General features: G+C 43.1%; 1 protein-coding gene across 3 annotated transcripts in view; it reads left to right on the forward strand.

The window, feature by feature from the left end:
• LOC111959719 (NEDD8-conjugating enzyme UBE2F-like) overlaps window positions 1–20,752 on the forward strand; it is a 97,758-nt gene that overhangs the window by 42,040 nt on the left and 34,966 nt on the right. The gene's annotated exons all lie outside the window — the stretch shown is intronic.

Genomic DNA, 20,752 nt, shown 5'->3' on the forward strand with positions numbered 1-20,752 from the left:
ACGTCTAGCCCCCTGTACTGACCCCAATAAGGAGCTTGTTAGTTAGGACGTCTTGCCCCCTGTACAGACCCCAATAAGGAGCTTGTTAGTCAGGACGTCTAGCCCCCTGTACTGACCCCAATAAGGATCTTGTTAGTCAGGACGTCTAGCCCCCTGTACTGACCCCAATAAGGATCTTGTTAGTTAGGACGTCTTGCCCGCTACGCAACACCATGCTCATCTCCACACTACATACAGCCAACTGCCAGGTCTACACACACACACATATACACACGCACGCGCTCACGACTACTAACTACATCATGCTCCCTGACTCGCTCTTGTTTCTGTTCCTGTGAGAGGGCTTCCTTGTGTAATTAACAGTTCTGATATCCCCGTGACGCCCTCAGCTAACCGATGTCTTACTTAGCGAACGATGACTAGATAAATCGATCAACCAATATAATCGTCCAATATTATGGGCCTACCGATGTAAGCCTTCCAGAGTGGGCATGGTGGTTTGACGGTGAGTAGCTTGCCACAGCGTATTTGAATAGGTAAATAATCAAAAGTACACTTCACCAAGCAAGCAGCCCTGTCCTCATCACATTCTATTTTTGCTGCAGTAACATTTTCAGTCATCAGCGCATGCCATTTGCAGTTGAAATATATAGCCAGTACATTTTGTATTGGATAACACTGTAATTGACATTATGGTTTCAGTAAGAAAACATTGTCAGAATGAGCAGCTTGCGTGTGGTTGTTGCATTCCGGTCACAACCACCTGAGGTATAATTAGAATGGTCATAACAAGCTCTCATTGCCATGTTGCCATAAAGTGTTTCTTTACATGACCTTTGACTGTTGTAAAGCACTGTTGTGAATCTACTAATACAAAATGCTGACATCTAGTGGTGACATTACAGGGCTCCACAGTGCCACCATTTTACTTGCATATGTGCCTAAATATTTTGCTGTGCAACTTGAACTTGTATTTCAGAGCACCAGTACGCCTAGAAAAATGAACGATTCTAGCTTTATTACCTCAAATATTTTTCATTGTGCTCCTAAATGTCTTTGTGTGCTCCTACATTTTTCAACTTAAGTGCACACGCGATCCAACATAAGGTATGTTTTTCAGTCCACCTCTGAAAAACAATATATCGGTAATTGGCGACTTTTTCCTCCCTAAAATTGGTATCTAACCCAAAAATCCCATATCGGTTGGGCTCTAACAATTACACCCACAGCCAGTCAGGGTTACTATACAGTGTGGAGTGAGACTGTTTCAAAAGCAATTGATATTAAGGTATCCTCATTAACCTGGCTCAGTTAGTCTTCATACTGTGATAACATCCAGATATTTCTGCAGTCTCAACGCTGTGGGAAAGGGTTTCACCCATATTGGTGTAAAATAGTAGTTGGACTATGGACAGCAGTTGGATAGCTGGCAGTATACTACTATAGCTTAGCTAAGGTGTGTAAGAAGGATAGCATCTGACTTTAGGCAGTGAAGTAAAAATGGTCCATGCAGATAGTCTGGGTAGCTATTTGGCAGTCTAATGGCTTGGGGATAGAAGCTGTTCAGGGTCCTGTTGGTTCCAGACTTGATGCACCGGTACCGCCGGGGGGGGGCGTGGTACGCCATTGACAGGAGGAGTAATACTAATATCAGTTCTGAGGAGAAGATTGTAATCATTAGGCATTAGGCTCCTGTACTGCTGCTGTCAGGCAGAGGGAGGAAGTGATTTAAGTCAGTCAGTACCTAAGGTGATGGTTGGCTGCCTGGCCTGTTCAGGCTCATTCGACGGGACAGCTGTGATTTTGCGTGTAAATTAGGCAGCCTAGTAATTGAGGCAATCTGCTGCTGCACAAGGTCTGCTTTCCAAATGACGGCCTATTCCTTTAGAGCACTACTGTTTACCAGGGCCCATAGGCCTTAAAGTACTGCAATATATAGGGAATAGAGTACCATTTGGGACGTAGACTAGGTCTAGCCTACTTTATTGGCCGTAGTGAGACAGCGACGTAAGGAGACCGTGGCTGTGTCTGAATACTCGTACTTGTGTTCTAAATAGTCTGGATTTTGGGTATGCAAAAACAGACTTTTAAAGTATGTGAAATTGTTTAAATTGAGCTTGCTTTATATGCCAGGATTTACGAATGGAAGGAATCAACACAATTGTGCATTAATGAGGCATTCTCAGTATGGATGAGCCTAGTATGTTATTTGTTTCTGCTTTCGTTTTTACTAAACAGTGCTTTTCTAAATATTATGTAGTACAATTATTACACAGCATGTCGTTTTAGTAAATAGTATGTATGTAAGACAGATTTCAGACATAGCCATCGTCTCTTTTTGCACACGCTAGTCAGTAGGCATATATGAGGGTGCTTGTTATTCATCGGAGTCATTACTTGCTAGTATTATGCTGAGCATGCCTTGTGGATAATCCACAAAGGTAGTTAGGAGAGTCTTATTTCTGCCTTCCTCCAGCAGTCTCCTCGAGGGAGGTGTAATACATTGGACTGAGTATCATCTCACTACAATGAAAGCAAGTTCTCTCTATTAACTACCAGTAGCTGGCCCGTAGGAACAAGCTCTCTATCAGCTACCAGTAGCTGGCCCGTAGGAACAAGCTCTCTATCAGCTACCAGTAGCTGGCCCGTAGGAACAAGCTCTCTATCAGCTACCAGTAGCTGGCCCATAATTCACCCCTGCCCAGAACCACCTGTTCACTCCCCCATGTCCAGAGCCCGCATCACTCTGTCACATGGCCTCAAACTGCACCATTTTGTTTCTTTCCGTCGCCCACACACTTTAACATTTAGATAATAAAGCATTTGACCTTTCCATTGTGTTAACGATGGAGGATTGGTTGACTTACAGTTTTAAAGTATACTTTTTTAAAGATGATTGATGAGAAAAGTATCGTCCAACCCATCGGGTATCTCACTGCACCCTCATATGTCATGTCTTGAAATATGCAGACAGATTAAAATTAAATTGATATTGTAATACTTCTGCCAACTTTCTAACTTCCCCCATAACTTTTGGACTTCATAGCAATCCCAGAATGCATGGATTATTGAGTCATTGTTAGTTTTACTTTTGATGGCATAGAACGCCCTTCTTGCCTTGTCTCTCAGATCATTCGCAGCTTTGTGGAAGTTACCTGTGGTGCTGATGTTTAGGCCAAGGTAGGTATAGTCTTTTGTGTGCTCTAAGGCAACAGTGTCTAGTTGGAATTTGTATTTGTGGTCCTGGTAACTGGACATTTTTTGGAACACTGTTATTTTTGTCTTACTGAGATTTACTGTCAGGGCCCAGGTCTTACAGAATCTGTGCAGAAGATCTAGGTGCCACTGTAGGCCCTCATTGGTTGGGGACAGAAGCACCAGATCATCAGCAAACAGTAGACATTTGACTTCAGATTCTAGTAGGGTGAGGCCGGGTGCTGCAGACTGTTCTAGTGCCCTCGCCAATTCATTGATATATATGTTGAAGAGGGTGAGGCTCAAGCTGCATCCCTGTCTCACCCCACGGCCATGTGGAAAGAAATCAACAAAGCATGAGAGGACTTTGCTTTTATTTAGGTTTGTTAGTCAATCACTTCTGTGGATTGGGGTGATCAGTCCTTGGTTCCAAATAATGTTAAAGAGTATAACCAATTTGAATTTGTGATCTATATATTTTATCATTTAATTTAGGGTACCATCAACACCACAGGCCTCACTACAGACACCCTGGTTCAAATCCAGGCTGTATCACAACCCGGCTTTGATTGGGAGTCCCATAGGGCGGCGCACAACTGGCCCAGCGTCGTCCGGGTTTGGCTGGTGTAGGCCGTTATTGTAAATAGAATTTGTCCTTAACTGACTTGCCTAGTTAAATTAAGGTTACTATTTTTTATTTTATTAAACCATTTAGTTTTCAGCTAAATAACAACACAATGTCAAATGCAGGTAGCCTAGTCAAATTTTATTTTATTTTATTTTTATTTCACCTTTATTTAACCAGGTAAGCTAGTTGAGAACAAGTTCTCATTTACAACTGCGACCTGGCCAAGATAACGCAAAGCAGTGCGACACAAACAACAACACAGAGTTACACATGGAATAAACAAGCGTACAGTCAATAACACAATAGAAAAAAAGAAAGTCTATATACAGTGTGTGCAAATGGCGTGAGGAGGTAGGCAATAAATAGGCCATAGTAGCAAAGTAATTACAATTTTGCAGATCAACACTGGAGTGATAAATGAGCAGATGATGATGTGCAAGTAGAGATACTGGTGTGCAAAAGAGCAGAAAAGTAAATAAAAACAATATGGGGATGAGGTAGGTAGATTGATTGGGATATTTACAGATGGACTATGTACAGCTGCAGCGATCGGTTAGCTGCTCAGATAGCTGATGCTTAAAGTTAGTGAGGGAAATATAAGTCTCCAGCTTCAGCGATTTTTGCTTTTTGTTCCAGTCACTGGCAGCAGAGAACTGTAAGGAAAGGCGGCCAAAGGAGGTGTTGGCTTTAGAGATGACCAGTGAGATATACCTGCTGGAGCGCGTGCTACGGGTGGGTGTTGTTATCGTGGCCAGTGAGCTGAGATAAGGCGGAGCTTTACCTAGCATAGACTTATAGATGACCTGGAGCCAGTGGGTCTGGCGACGAATATGTAGCGAGGGCCAGCCGACTAGAGCATACAGGTCGCAGTGGTGGGTGGTAAAAGGGGCTTTGGTAACAAAAAGGATGGCACTGTGATAGACTGCATCCAGTTTGCTGAGTAGAGTATTGGAAGCTATTTTGTAGATGACATCGCCGAAGTCGAGGATCGGTAGGATAGTCAGTTTTACTAGGGCTTGGCGGGTTTGGCGGCGTGAGTGAAGGAGGCTTTGTTGCGAAATAGGAAGCCGATTCTAGATTTAATATTGTATTGGAGATGTTTAATATGAGTCTAGAAGGAGAGTTTACAGTCTAGCCAGACACCTAGGTATTTGTAGTTGTCCACATATTCTAGGTCAGAACCGTCCAGGGTAGTGATGCTAGTCGGGCGGGCGGGTGCGGGCAGCGAACGGTTGAAAAGCATGCATTTGGTTTTACTAGCGTTTAAGAGCAGTTGGAGGCCTGTTGTATGGCATTGAAGCTCGTTTGGAGATTAGTTAACACAGTGTCCAAAGAGGGGCCAGATGTATACAGAATGGTGCGTAGAGGTGGATCAGGGAATCACCAGCAGCAAGAGCGGCATCATTGATATATACAATTATAATTAACATCCAATCACAATAACTGTTACTCTCTCGCGGGAAACCTTCACTCTTGCGCAGACATTTAGAAACCTAACATGACAGTTTGGAAGATAAGCCACGGGAGTTTTTTGGGCGAGAATTAAGACGACTTTTGAGTAGTAAGACATGTATAAAAGCCACAGATATCATTAATAAGAAGGGGCTAGAAGCAACTATGGTGAGCCACTGAATGGCTAGGACAGGCAAGCCACATATTATTGTGGAGGACTTAATTCTTCCTGCTACCGCAAGGACCAAAGAAAACGGTACAAACAATGCCTTCATCAAACAACACTGTTTCACGACGCATCAGTGACATGGCAGGAGATGTTTTGAAACAATTACTGCTTCGCATACAAGCCAGTGAATTATATGCGTTACAGCTGGATGAGTCAACAGACATGGCGGGCCTGGCACAGCTCCTGGTATATGTCCGTTACGTTTATGGGCGGTCAATTAAGGATGACATCCTCTTCTGCAAACAACTGGAAACCAGGACAACAGGAGAAGATATTTGTAAAGTACCGGACAGCTCGGTGACATCAAATGGACTTTGATGGTCAAGATGTGTTGGTATCTGTACTAATGGCGCAAAAGCCATGACAGGGAGACATAGTGGAGTGGTAACGCGTGTGCAAGCAGTTGCTCCAGACGCCACTTGGATAGACTATACAATCTAAGCTTGATGCCCTCAATCTCACACAAATTATCAATAAACCTACCAGGTACCACCCAAAAGCTGTAAACACGGGCACCCTCATAGATATCATCCTAACCAACTTGCCCTCTAAATACACGTCTGTTGTTTTCAACCAAGATCTCAGCGATCACTGCCTCATTCCCTGCATCCGTAATGGGTCAGCGGTCAAACGACCTCCACTCATCACTGTCAAACGCTCCCTGAAACACTTCAGCGAGCAGGCCTTTCTAATCGACCTGGCCCGGGTATCCTGGAAGGATATTGACCTCATCCCGTCAGTAGAGGATGCCTGGTTATTTTTTTTAAATGCCTTCCTCACCATCTTAAATAAGCATGCCCCATTCACAAAATTTAGAACCAGGAACAGATATAGATAGCCCTTAGCTCTCTACAGACCTGACTGCCCTTAACCAACACAAAAACATCCTATGGCGTTCTGCATTAGCATCGAAAAGCCCCCGTGATATGCAACTTTTCAGGGAAGTTAGAAACCAATAAACAGAAATTTGCTTCCTGCAACACAAACTCAAAAAGGTTCTGGGACACTGTAAAGTCCATGGAGAATAAGAACACCTCCTCCCAGCTGCCAACTGCACTGAGGATAGGAAACTCTGTCACCGCCGATAAATCGACTAAAATTGAGAATTTCAATAGGCATTTTTCTACGGCTGGCCATGCTTTCCACCTAGCTACCCCTACCCCGGTCAACAGCACTGCACCCCCCACAGCAACTCGTCCAAGCCTTCCCCATTTTTCCTTCTCCCAAATTCAATCACCTGATGTTCTGAAAGAGCTGCAAAATCTGGACCCCTACAAATCAGCCGGCTAGACAATCTGGACCCTTTCTTTCTAAAACGATCTGCCGAAATTGTTGCAACCCCTATTACTAGCCTGTTCAACCTCTCTTTCGTGTCATCTGAGATTCCCAAATATTGGAAAGCAGCTGCAGTCATCCCCCTCTTCAAAGGGGGGGACACTCTTGACCCAAACTGCTACAGACCTATATCTATCCTACCCTGCCTTTCTAAGGTCTTCAAAAGCCAAGTCAACAAACAGATTACCGACCATTTCGAATCCCACCGCACCTTCTCCGCTATGCAATCTGGTTTCAGAGCTGGTCATGGGTGCACCTCAGCCACGCTCAAGGTCCTAAACGATATCTTAACCGCCATCGATAAGAAACAATACTGTGCAGCCGTATTCATTGACTTGGCCAAGGCTTTCGACTCTGTCAATCACCACATCCTCATCGGCAGACTCGATAGCCTTGGTTTCTCAAATGATTGCCTCGCCTGGTTCACCAACTACTTCTCTGATAGAGTTCAGTGTGTCAAATCGGAGGGCCTGTTGTCCGGGCCTCTGGCAGTCTCTATGGGGGTGTCACAGGGTTCAATTCTTGGGCCAACTCTCTTCTCTGTATACATCAATGATGTCGCTCTTGCTGCTGGTGAGTCTCTGATCCATCTCTACGCAAATGACACCATTCTGTATACTTCTGGCCCTTCTTTGGACACTGTGTTAACAAACCTCCAGACGAGCTTCAATGCCATACAACTCTCATTCCGTGGCCTCCAACTGCTCTTAAATACTGCTCTTAAGTAAAACTAAATGCATGCTATTCAACCGATCGCTGCCTGCGCCTGCCAGCCCGTCCAGCATCACTACTCTGGACGGTTCTGACTTAGAATATGTGGACAACTACAAATACCTAGGTGTCTGGTTAGACTGTAAACTCTCCTTCCAGACTCACAAATATCTCCAATCCAAAGTTAAATCTAGAATTGGCTTCCTATTTTGCAACAAAGCATCCTTCACTCATGCTGCCAAACATTCCCTCGTAAAACTGACCATGCTACCGATACTCGACTTCGGCGATGTCATTTACAAAATAGCCTCCAATACCCTACTCAAAAAATTGGATGCAGTCTATCACAGTGCCATCCGTTTTGTCACCAAAGCCCCATATACTACCCACCACTGCGACCTGTACGCTCTCGTTGGCTGGCCCTCACTTCATACTCGTCGCCAAACCCACTGGTTCCAGGTCATCTACAAGACCCTGCTAGGTAAAGTCCCCCCTTATCTCTGCTCGCTGGTCACTATAGCAGCACCCACCTGTAGCACGCGCTCCAGCAGGTATATCTCTCTGGTCACCCCCAAAGCCAACACCTCCTTTGGCCGCCTCTCCTTCCAGTTCTCCGCTGCCAATGACTGGAACGAACTACAAAAATCTCTGAAACTGGAAACACTTATCTCCCTCACTAGCTTTAAGCACCTGCTGTCAGAGCAGCTCAAAGATTACTGCACCTGTACATAGCCCATCTATAATTTAGCCCAAACAACTACCTCTTCCCCTACTGTATTTATTTATTTATTTTGCTCCTACTTTGCACATTCTTCCACTGCAAATCTACCATTCCAGTGTTTTACTTGCTATATTGTATTTACTTCGCCACCATGGCCTTTTTTTGCCTTTACTTCCCTTATCTCACCCTATTTGCTCACATTGTATATAGACTTTTTTTTCTACTGTATTATTGACTGTATGTTTATTTTTACTCCATGTGTAACTCTATTGTATGTGTCGAACTGCTTTGCTTTATCTTGGCCAGGTCGCAATTGTAAATGAGAACTTGTTCTCAACTTGCTTACCTGGTTAAATAAAAGTGAAATAAAAAATAAAAAAACACTGCAGCATCCACTGAGAGGCTCTTGCTGCCAAGGGAATACCTGCCAGGTTGAAAGACGTTTTGGACACTACAGTGAAAATGGTTAACTTTGTAAAGCTTGGCCACTGAACTCTCGTATTTTCTGCATTATGCAATGATATGGGCAGCGACCATGTAACGCTTTTACAACATACAGAAGAGCGCTGGTTATCAATGGGCAAAGTATTGACACTTTTTTTTAAAATTGAGAGACGACCTTAAAGTTTTCTTTACTAAACATAACTTTCACAAGTCTGACCTCTTGCATGATGATGAGTTTCTCACACGACTGGCCTATCTGGGTGATGTTTTTTCTCGCCTGAATGATCTGAATCTAGGATTACAGGGACTCTCCGCAACTATATTCAATGTGCGGGACAAAATTGAGGCTATGATTAAGAAGTTGGAGCTCTTCTCTGTCTACATTAATAAGTACAACACACAGGTCTTTCCATCATTGTATGATTTTTTGTGTGCAAATGAACTTAAGCTTACGGACAATGTCAAATGTGATATAGCGAAGCACCTGAGTGAGCTGGGTGCGCAATTACACAGGTACTTTCCCGAAACGGATGACACAGACAACTGAATTTGTTATCTTTTTCATGCCCTGCCTCCAGTCCTCTTACCAATATCTGAACAAGAGTTGCCTCATCGAAATTGCAACAAGCGGTTCTGTGAAAATTAAATTTAATCGAAAGCCACTGGCAGAATTTTGGATAGGGCTGCACTCAGTTTCCTGCTTTGGCAAATCGCGCAGTTAAGACACTGATGCCCTTTGCAACCACGTACCTATGTGAGAGTGGATTCTCGGCCCTCGCTAGCATGAAAACTAAATACAGGCACAGACTGTGTGTGGAAAAGGATTTAAGACTGAGACTCTCTCCAATACAACCCAACATTGCAGAGTTATGAGAATCCTTTCAAGCACACCCTTTTCATTAACCTGTAGTGAGTTATTCACCATTTTAGATGAACAAGATGTAAGATGTCTAAATAAAGTGCAATATTATTGATTATTATTATTTGTGTCTTGGTCCTATAAGAGCTCTTTGTCACTTCCTAGGAGCCGGGTTGTGACCAAAACTCACACACATTCTTATGTTTAATAAATGTATAGTGTGTGTGTGTGGCAGGCTTACAATGATGGAGAAAAAATACATTTGAGTGTGCGCTGACCCTGGTGCTACAGGGGGTACGCAGCTGGAGGTTGAATGTTTGAAGAGGTACGGGACTGTAAAAGTTTGGGAACCACTGGTTTAGTGTATTCTGATTTTCTATAGATTCTGTGGCTTCTTCAATTACATTGAGCTGGTTTCTGATGTACTGTTCCTTCTTTTTTCTTAGTGTATTTCTGTAATGTTTTTGTGTTTTACAATAGTGAAGGTGTAGGCCAGGGTTTTCTGCATCTCTGTTTTTGGTTGGATAGGTTTTTCAATTTCTATGTTAGCTTATTGCCTTCATCAAACCATTTGTCATTGTTGTTAAATTTTTTAGGTTGTCTGCTTGAATTTATTTATTTTTGATAGGGAAGCAGAAAGGTCAAATATACTGTTTAGGCTTTCTACTGCTAAGTTTACACCTTCACAATTACAGTGAAATGTTTTGTCCTGGAAGTTGTCTAAAATGGATTGAATTAGTTGTTGCCTAATTGTTTTTGGGTAGGTTTCTACACTACTTTCCTTGCATCTATAGCATTCCTTAACATTGTGCAGTTCCTCTGGCTTTGATGCCTCAAGATTGAGTATTGCTCTGTTCAAGTAGACTGTGATTTTGCTGTGATCTGATAGTGTCAGTGGGCTGACTGAACCCTCTGGGAGACTCTGGGTTGAGGTCAGTGATAAAGTAATCTACATTACTTCTGCAAAGGGATGAGCTGCAGGTGTACCTACCGATGGAGTCCCCTCGAAGCCTACCATTGACCAAGCGTGCGACAAAGCTGCAAGAGTTTTTGTTGGTTGTTTTGTCGTAGTTGTGTCTAGGGGGGTATATTGGAGAGGGAATGCTGTCACCTCCAGGTAGGTGTTTGTCCCCCCTGTGTGCTGAGTGTCAAGTTCTTGTCCAGTTCTGGCATTTAGGTCGCCACAGACTAGTACATGTCTCTGGGCCTGGAAGTGAATGATCTCCCCATCTAGGATGAAGAAGCTGTCATCATTAGTATGGGGTATGGGGATTCTATTGGGGGAATATAGGTAGCACACAGGAGGACATTTTTCTCTGTAGAGATCATTTCCTTTTTAATTTCAAGCCAGAGGTAAAATGCTCCTGTTTGACTAATTTAATATAGTGGGTTAGGTCTTCTCTATACCAAATCAGCATACCCCCTGAGTCTATTCTCTGTTTCACACTTGGAAGTTTGGTGGATGGGACTACCAGGTGTGTCTCTCTATCTCTCTCTCATTAAATTCAAAGGACTTAATTGGCATGGGAAACAAGTTTGCATTGCCAAAAGTAAACATTACACTCACAAGTTTTAAAATAATATAGACATTTCAAATGTTATCACGGACAAACTGAATTGGTCCACCCACACAGACAGCGTTGTGAAGAAGGCGCAGCAACGCCTCTRCAACCTCAGGAGGCTGAAGAAATTCGGCTTGTCACCAAAAGCACTCACAAACTTCTACAGATGCACAATCGAGAGCATCCTGTCGGGCTGTATCACCGCCTGGTACGGCAACTGCTCCGCCCACAACCGTAAGGCTCTCCAGAGGGTAGTGAGGTCTGCACAACGCATCACCGGGGGCAAACTACCTGCCCTCCAGGACACCTYCACCACCCGATGTCACAGGAAGGCCATAAAGATCATCAAGGACAACAACCACCCGAGCCACTGCCTGTTCACCCCGCTATCATCCAGAAGGCGAGATCAAAGCAGGGACCGAGAGACTGAAAAACAGCTTCTATCTCAAGGCCATCAGACTGTTAAACAGCCACCACTAACATTTAGTGGCCGCTGCCAACATACTGACTCAACTCCAGCCACTTTAATAATGGGAATTGATGGAAATTTATGTAAAAATGTATCACTGGCCACTTTAAACAATGCCACTTAATATAATGTTTACATACCCTACATTACTCATCTCATATGTATATGTATATACTGTACTCTATATCATCTACTGCATCTTGCCATCTTTATGTAATACATGTATCACTAGCCACTTTAAACTATGCCACTTTTATGTTTATATACCCTACATTACTCATCTCATATGTATATACTGTACTCTATACCATCTACTGCATCTTGCCTATGCCGTTCTGTACCATCACTCATTCATATATCTTTATGTACATATTCTTTATCCCTTTACACTTGTGTGTATAAGGTAGTAGTTGTGGAATTGTTAGGTTAGATTACTCGTTGGTTATTACTGCATTGTCGGAACTAGAAGCACAAGCATTTCGCTACACTCGCATTAACATCTGCTAACCATGTGTATGTGACAAATAAAATAAAATTGTATTTGTTATATTATTGGCTATGTGCAGTGTTGTAACAATGTGCAAATAGTTGAAGTATGAAAGGGAAAATAAATAAACAGATAAATATAGGTTGTACTTACAATGTTGTTTGTGCTCCACTGGTTGCCCTTTTCTCATGGCAACGGGTCACACATCTTTCTGCTGTGACTGCACATTGTAGTTCACCTAACAGATATGGGAGTTTATCAATGTTTGATMTGTTTTCAAATTATTTGTGGGTCTGTGTGATCTGTAAGAAATATGTGTCAGAATAGGAAGATCGCACTGAAAAAAGACACGTCTAGATGCTCGAAAGTTGCTTTGTGGTCTGATTGTGTTCAGATCTGTCTGGCCAGCAGGTGGTCAGGGATGCATTGTGTGTGGATTTCTCCTCAGTCTGGACACAATCAGGCTACCGAAAGCACATACAGTGGGCTACGTCATCAACACTCCTCCCACAAGTCTCCTCGTGTGTTTTGGGACTAAGAGGCACCTTTTCATTAAAACGTTGGAGGAAATACCCCACTAGCGTGTGAGGAACGTGTTTGCTTGTCTCTTAAATGCTAGCCAGCTAGCTACTATTATTATTTTTTTTTTATGTTTTTGCTTGGCTAGAGTTATGCTGACCCGTTTGCAATCCCTTTTAGCGTTGCTTGCTACCTATAGTTAGCTCCAGTAGTTAGCTACTGCCATCAGTTGTTGTGTTATTATCATATTTAGCCTATTCCACCATTTATAGAATGTATACTGGCATTTGAATATAGCGCGGGAAAAGGGAATCAGGACACACTAGACACATTTACATGTAGGTGTAGATGCATGACGTTTTCCGAAGTCTAGACACAGCCTCTCTCGCTCTCTCTTTCTCTCGCTCGGTCTCTCTCGTCTTTCTCACAGGATACACATTAAACAGAGACGAGAAGTGACTGTACCAGTCCTTCTTTTCCCAAACTCCTCTAGAACATCATGTGAGTCTGTTGCTGGGGAAGGATTATGGATTTCATTGTCATCAACCTTGAAGTGGAGTGAGCGAAACAAAAGCGACTCGATCATCCAATCCTCAGACGGTGACCAATGGCCAATCAGCCTCTGAAAGCCTTCTCTCAAACACAAGCCTATAAAAAGAGTTATCGGTTTCTGTAGCCTGGATAGATAAAGATGTCTGGATCTCCTCCTATCCTCTCGTGTCCTCCTGTCCTCTTCTCTCTGTTCTGTCTTCCTCCTATGACAAACAGTACTGGCCAAAACAGGAAGTAATTTTATTTCTATGCTAGTTTCATAATTTTTTTCCCTTAAATGTCTCATTAGAGGAATGTGAATGGGAACCTGGATTGCCTTTGATTATCAAATGAACAACATCACATAAAAGCAACAAAAAAAATTTGAGCTAGCTTCCCCGCACCTCTGATTCAGAGGGGTTGGGTTAAATGCGGGAAGACACATTTCAGTTGAACTCATTCAGTTGTACAACTGACTAGGTATCCCCCCTTTCCCTTTAATCCCTTTAAGGTATTGTCTTAAGGCACAGCTCAAATATTTCTTAAACCTGTTCCCAGACTATCGGCTGTGCTCTGCAGACTCCAGTTTCTACCCTTGCACAATAACAGACAGACAGCCCATCGTTCTATCTGCAGGTGTAATTGATACCAGTGTTTCTGTCCTTCGATGGGCCCCAGGATCTCCTGGCCCCTCAGCCTCCTGCCTAATCAATCAGGGTATTGATATCCCCCGTCCCTGGTCCCCTGGTCGATGAATGCTAAGAGTGAGCACCTGACTATTAACTACTGTGTGGGTGGGGAGGTGTTGGTTGACACACACACACACTAACAACATTGTCTTGTTAGGTACATTGTGGTTTTTGGCAACAAAATAATTGTTTTGTTTTTGGTCAAAAATACTCAAATCTGCAAAAATAATTGTTTCATTTAGGAAATCTGTTCACCAAGTATTCCACACATAAATACAAAAATAGACGTGACTGTCTCAGTGTAATCAAGGTATGAAATTCTTGTTATTTTCAAATAAACTCTGCAAAAAAAGAAACGTCCCTTTTTCAGGACCCTGTCTTTCAAAGATAATTTGTAAAAATCCAAATAACTTCACTGATCTTCATTGTAAAGGGTTTAAACACTGTTTCCCATGCTTGTTCAATGAACCATAAACAATTAATGAACATGCACCTGTGGAACGGTCGTTAAGGCACTAACAGCTTACAGACGGTAGGCAATTAAGGTTAGTTATGAAAACTTAGGACACTAAAGAGGCCTTTCTACTGACTCTGAAAAACACCAAAAGAAAGATGCTTACGTGCCTTAGGCATGTTGCAAGGAGTCATGAAGACTGCAGATGTGGCCATGTCCGTAATGTGAGACAGGAAGGACAGCTGATCGTCCTCGCAGTGGCAGAGCACAACACCTGCACAGGATCGGTACATCCGAACAGCAGACCTGCGGGACGGGTACAGGATGGCAACAACAACTGCCCGAGTTACACCAGGAACGCACAATCCCTCTATCAGTGCTCAGACTGTCCGCAATAGGCTGAGAGAGGCTGGACTGAGGGCTTGTAGGCCTGTTGTAAGGCAGGTCCTCACCAGACATCACCGGCAACAACGTCACCTATGGGCACAAAACCACCGTAGCTGGACCAGACAGGACTGGCAAAAAGTGTTCTTCACTGACGAGTCGCGGTTTTGTCTCACCAGGGGTGATGGTCGGATTCGCGTTTATCGTCGAAGGAATGAGCGTTACACCAAGACCTGTACTCTGGAGCGGGATCGATTTGGAAGTGGAGAGTCCGTCATGGTCTGGGGCGGTGTGTCACAGCATCATCGGACTGAGCTTGTTGTCATTGCAGGCAATCTCAACGCTGTGCATTACAGGGAAAACATCTTCCTCCCTCATGTGGTACCCTTCCTGCAGGCTCATCCTGACATGACCCTCCAGCATGACAATGCCACCAGCCATACTGCTCATTCTGTGCGTGATTTCCTGCAAGACAGGAATGTCAGTGTTCTGCCATGGCCAGTGAAGAGCCCGGATCTCAATCCCATTGAGCACGTCTGGGACCTGTTGGATCAGAGGGTGAGGGCTAGGGCCATTCCCCCCCAGAAATGTCCTGGAACTTGCAGGTGCCTTGGTGGAAGAGTGGGGTAACATCTCACAGCAAGAACTGGCATGTCTGGTGCAGTCCATGAAGAGGAGTTGCACTGCAGTACTTAATGCAGCTGGTGGCCACACCAGATACTGACTGTAACTTTTGATTTTGTGTCCCCTCCTTTTGTTCAGGGACACATTATTCAATTTCTGTATGTCACATGTCTGTGGAACTTGTTCATTTTATGTCTCAGTTGTTGAATCTTGTTATGTTCATACAAATATTTACACATGTTAAGTTTGCTGAAAATAAGCTGAGTTTACAATCTCTTTTTGGGCTTAGTTGTGGTCAATTTGCAGTGTACTAATTATTGTAATTATTTTCCGGCTCTCAGACAAAAATCGGCCCACGGCTGAATCTAGTTGCCAACCCCTGATATATAGTATTCATTTTTTATATCTGTGTCCATATTGTCCATTACTTTCTAGTGGATAGACCATGTGGTTCAAGAGAATCCTAATGAATGAAAAAACCATACATTGAACAATGCCATTATTTTCAACAAATGTTTCAATTAACTCTGTAAATTAACATTTACAACAAAGACGTATTGACATAGTGATATAAATAAGTGTGTAAAAAAAATACATAAAGGGTTTTTCATGCTGAAACCCTCAAGCTTTTTTTATATATCATATTAGATTTTAAAATCTATATTTGACATGTGATAAGGCCACACAGAGGGCCAGAGATAATTAGGCCAATGTGATAATCTGAAGTATTCAAAAAGGCCACTAGATGCCATCTGATAAAATTGCATATATTCCTTGAAAGTTACCGAAGTTCTGGTAGGTTACTGGTAAACTTCAAAAGTTTCCAGTTGTATACCCTCCCTTTGCAACCCTACTCCCACCAATCAATACAGTATGCATCACTGGTACTCTCTCTTCTCTCTGAACCTAAGATTCAAGAACATTTAGTGACTATCGCTCCAAATGTCAAGCGCTCTCTGGATACGAAGCTTTTGTTTTCCCACCTGCGAGGGATTGATCCAGCTTACACACTTTACAGAGAGAATGATGGAGGTCGCTGTGTTCTTGGGGACCTTCGATGCTGCAGACATTTCTGGGTACCCTTCCCCAGATCTGTGCCTCAACTCAATCCTGTCTCCGTGCTCTATAGACAATTCCTCATGGCTTGGTTTTTGCTCTGACATATATTGTCAACTGTGGGACCTTATATAGACAGGTGTGTGCCTTTCCAAATCTCCACAATCTGACAATGGAGACTGTATTCCCTAGCTGGCCGGACGCTCTGCGGTCCATTTCAGTGGTTGTCATGAAGTGTGTGTGGTTTGTGGGTAATGTATCACTGGCATCAACCGAAGATTCAGCTTTCTGCATTTTTATTTCTGAATGTACTGTGCCTTTCAGCAGTGAGTTGCAGTAGACAGAAGTAACCTATATTGTAAAAAAATGTGAGGCTTTTTTGTATGTTAGAACCTGGCCCGGGGCATTCTCTATGATAAGTGTATGTCAAATGAGTGGGTGTGTAGATTAGTGCATTGCGTGTGTGTGTTCGAGAGGGTGACGATGTCCTGTCTCTTCACTGTCAGCTCCTGTCACCTCTACTGTGCAGCACAGCTCCAACCCACACAGCTACTGTCACCTCTCATCTCTCTCCTCTTCCACTAGGCAGCCCAAACACACACACACACACACACACATTCACTCAGGCACAAAACATGTGTCAATAGATAAACATAGGCACACACCTACATGTTTAGCCATTTACTCTCTCGCTCAGTCTCTCTCTCTCACTCACTCACTCACTCACTCACTCACTCACTCACTCACTCACTCACTCACTCACTCACTCACACACACACACACACACACACACACACACACACACACACACACACACACTCACTCACTCACACACACACACACAGGGCTTGACTCATTTTGAATTGGCAGCCTGACAAAAGAGGAGTTTTTAATCATTTGTCTATCCATCCTACTCACCTCCAGTGACATGCCCAAAACTAACTTCTACCAACATAACATGTCCTCATTTCTCTTTAATAGTCTTCATTCTTCCTCCCCCACATGTTCTCCCCCTCAATCTCACAAAGCTTACTACTCACTTAAAAATAGACTGCTATCGCTTTGTGGGGGGGTGCTCTTTGGTAGTTGCAGTCAGATCTGATCAATAGTTACATACTGTATCCATAGATTCAGTCCTCTTTGAACCAGTGGAGAGTCCTGTTTAACAAACTGAGTGGTATAGGAAGGCTAAGTGCAATCACAAGCAAGAGAAGGCTTGAAACATCTAGTTTAGTTGGTGGATAAGTCCCATAGCCCTCAGCTGTGTGGCGTTATGGAGCCTTTTGTGGGTTAGTTTTCCTGTAAGATATCACCTTCGTAATGTCAAGGATAGAGAGCAAGGACAGGTGACTGACTGTCTTCTTAGCTATTCATGTGTTGTTGGGTCTCTTATTCATCATTCAGTACAGATAGGGTTTCTAATGGACAGTGCATTCTTAACAAGTGGTACAGTAGGCCACTACGCCTGAGTTTAGTTATTGACCATGCTCTAGCTAACCTACATCAAGCTGTGGGTCTGCATTAGAATATTCCGCTACCGAAGAATGGTCAAGCACCCTTTACTGGCTCAAATAACCGACCAATCAGCCTGTTACCAACCCGCAGTAAACTTTTGGGAAAAAATTGTGTTCGACGAGATACAATGCTATTTTACAGTAAACAAATTGACGAACTTTCAGCATGCTTATAGGGAAGGACATTCAACAAGCACAGCACTTACACAAATGACTGATGATTGGCTGAGAGAAATTGATGATATAAAGATTGTTGGGGCTGTTTTCTTAGACTTCAGTGCGGCTTTTGACATTATTGATCATAATCTGCTGGTGGAAAAACGTATGTGTTACGGCTTTACACCCCCTGCTATATTGTGGATTAAGAGTTACCTGTCTAACAGAACACAGAGGGTGTTTTTGTAATGGAAGCCTCTCCAACATAATCCAGGTAGAATCAGGAATTCCCCAGGGCAGATGTCTAGGCCCATTACTTTTTTCAATCTTTACTAATGACATGCCACTGGCTTTGAGTAAAACCAGTGTGTTTATGTATGCGGAAGACTCAACACTATACGTCAGCTACTACAGCGACTGAAACATCTGCAACACTTAAAGAGTTGCAGTTAGTTTCAGAGTTGGTGGCAAGGAATAAGTTAGTCCTAAATAAAAGCATTGTATTTGGGACAAATCATTCACTAAACCCTAAACCTCAACTAAATCTTGGAATAAATCATGTGGAAATTGAGCATGTGGAGGTGACTAAACTGCTTGGAGTAACCCTGGATTGTAAACTGTCATGGTCAAAACATATTGATACAACAGTAGCTAAGATGGGGAGAAGTCTGTCCATAATAAAGTGCTGCTTTACCTTCTTAACAGCACTATCAACAAGGCAGGTCCTACAGGCCCTAGTTTTGTCGCACCTAGACTAAAAACGGACTTAGGAAAATTGCAATTGGCTCAGAACAGGGCAGCATGGCTGTCTCTTGAATGTACACAGATAACTAATATCTCTCCTGGCTCAAAGTGGAGGAGAGATTGACCTCATCACTAATTGGATTGATGAGCGGTATTAACATGTTGAATGCACCGAGCTGTCTGTTTTGAACTACTAGCACACAGCTCAGACACCCATGCATACCCCACAAGACATGCCACCAGAGGTCTCTTCACAGTCCCCAAGTCCAGAACAGACTATGGGAGGCGCACAGTACGACATAGAGCCATGACTACATGGAACTCTATTCCACATCAAGTAACTGATGCAAGCAGTAAAATGTTATTTAAAAAAACGATAAAAATACACCTTATGGAACAAACACACACACACACACACACACAATAACATACGCACTACACACGTACACATGGATTTAGTACTGTAGATATGTGGTAGTGGTGGAGTGGCGGCCTGAGGGCACACAGTGTGTTGTGAAATCTGTGAATGTATTGTAATGTTTTTAAAATTGTATAAACTACCTTAATTTTGCTGGACACCAGGAAGAGTAGCTTTGGCCTTGGCAGCAGCTAATGGGGATCCATAATAAATAAAAATACAAATTAGAATCAAACCACAGATCTTGGTAAGGAAAGTCAACTGCAGGTTTATTATGCACAATGGTATTTTCAAGGTCAAGAGCTGGATCTCGTTAGAGAAATAAGATAGAGGGCACGTCCTGTAGAGACAGGTATTGACCATTTCATTTAAATGCAATTCCACCAACTTTCAATCATTGCGTCTGACAGCAGTTTGCATCACAACCCTGGAAAACATTCTTTGTTGTTTTATTCCATGTCTGTTTTATCGGCCCATCTTCACTGTGTCCTGCTCTTTGATGGGACCACACTTTGTTTTATAAAGAAATGGCTAAGTGATAAGAGTAAATTTGGCTCATTGCCTTTGTTTTCTGCGAGGCGTATATCTGTTTTAATGTGTATCTATTACCATTAGAAAACCCCATTAGGGATAGTATCCATTAACAGTCATGTTTTCTTGTTCTTATTGAGACTCTCATCCTGCCCTGCATGTGTGACAAGTCTATGACAGCTAGTGCCGATCCTAGTGGCGCGTTCTGGCATGTATATTTGCATATTTCCTTTGGGGAATATTCTTCTCTGTGAACTGTGTGTGTGCAATAACTTAGTTTGGCTTTTTTTTTTTTTTTGGAAAATATACAAAACTTAGTGCACTTTGTTCGTAACAGATTCTAGCTTTGAGAACAGAAAACTGTATTGCCATCGGGCTTTTCTTCGATGAGAAAATCAGCAGAATGTTGGCCCAGTTCCATCTCGCTCCATACTCTCCCACTGCCGGCCACTGGGCTTCCTCTCCTCACCATATTTGGTGGGGAGGGGAAATTCAAACCGGATTCTTGAGATTTCTACATCTGGTGAAACATGTGGCTTCTTGTTCTGTCTGTGCTGGCATCCTGGAAGTGAAGGTAGCATACATGAATACATTAAGATCTACAGGTAACTGTCAAAATAATAGAAACACTTGAGTAAATGATGGATACAAAGTATATTGAAAGCAGGCACTTTCACACAGGTGTGGTTCCTGAGTTAATTAAGCAATTAACATCCCATCATGCATGTATAGAAATGCTGGGCAGGCCATTATTTTGACTACCATGGCTATGCCCCTATAGGATGACAATGACCCCATCAACAGGTTATGAGTGGTCACTGAATGGTTTGATGAGCATGAAAACGATGTAACCAACCAGGGTTGGTCCCTGGATGGGAGACCTGTGTAGGGTGCCGTCTTTTGGATGGGATGTTACACGGGTGTCCTCACACTCTGTGGTCACTAAAGATCCCATGGCACTTATCGTAAGAGTAGGGGTGTTAACCCCGGTGTCCTGGATAAATTCCCAATCTGGCCTTCATACCATCATGGCCACCTAA

The sequence above is a fragment of the Salvelinus sp. IW2-2015 genome, linkage group LG36, assembly GCF_002910315.2.
Source record: "Salvelinus sp. IW2-2015 linkage group LG36, ASM291031v2, whole genome shotgun sequence".
NCBI lineage: Eukaryota > Metazoa > Chordata > Actinopteri > Salmoniformes > Salmonidae > Salvelinus > Salvelinus sp. IW2-2015.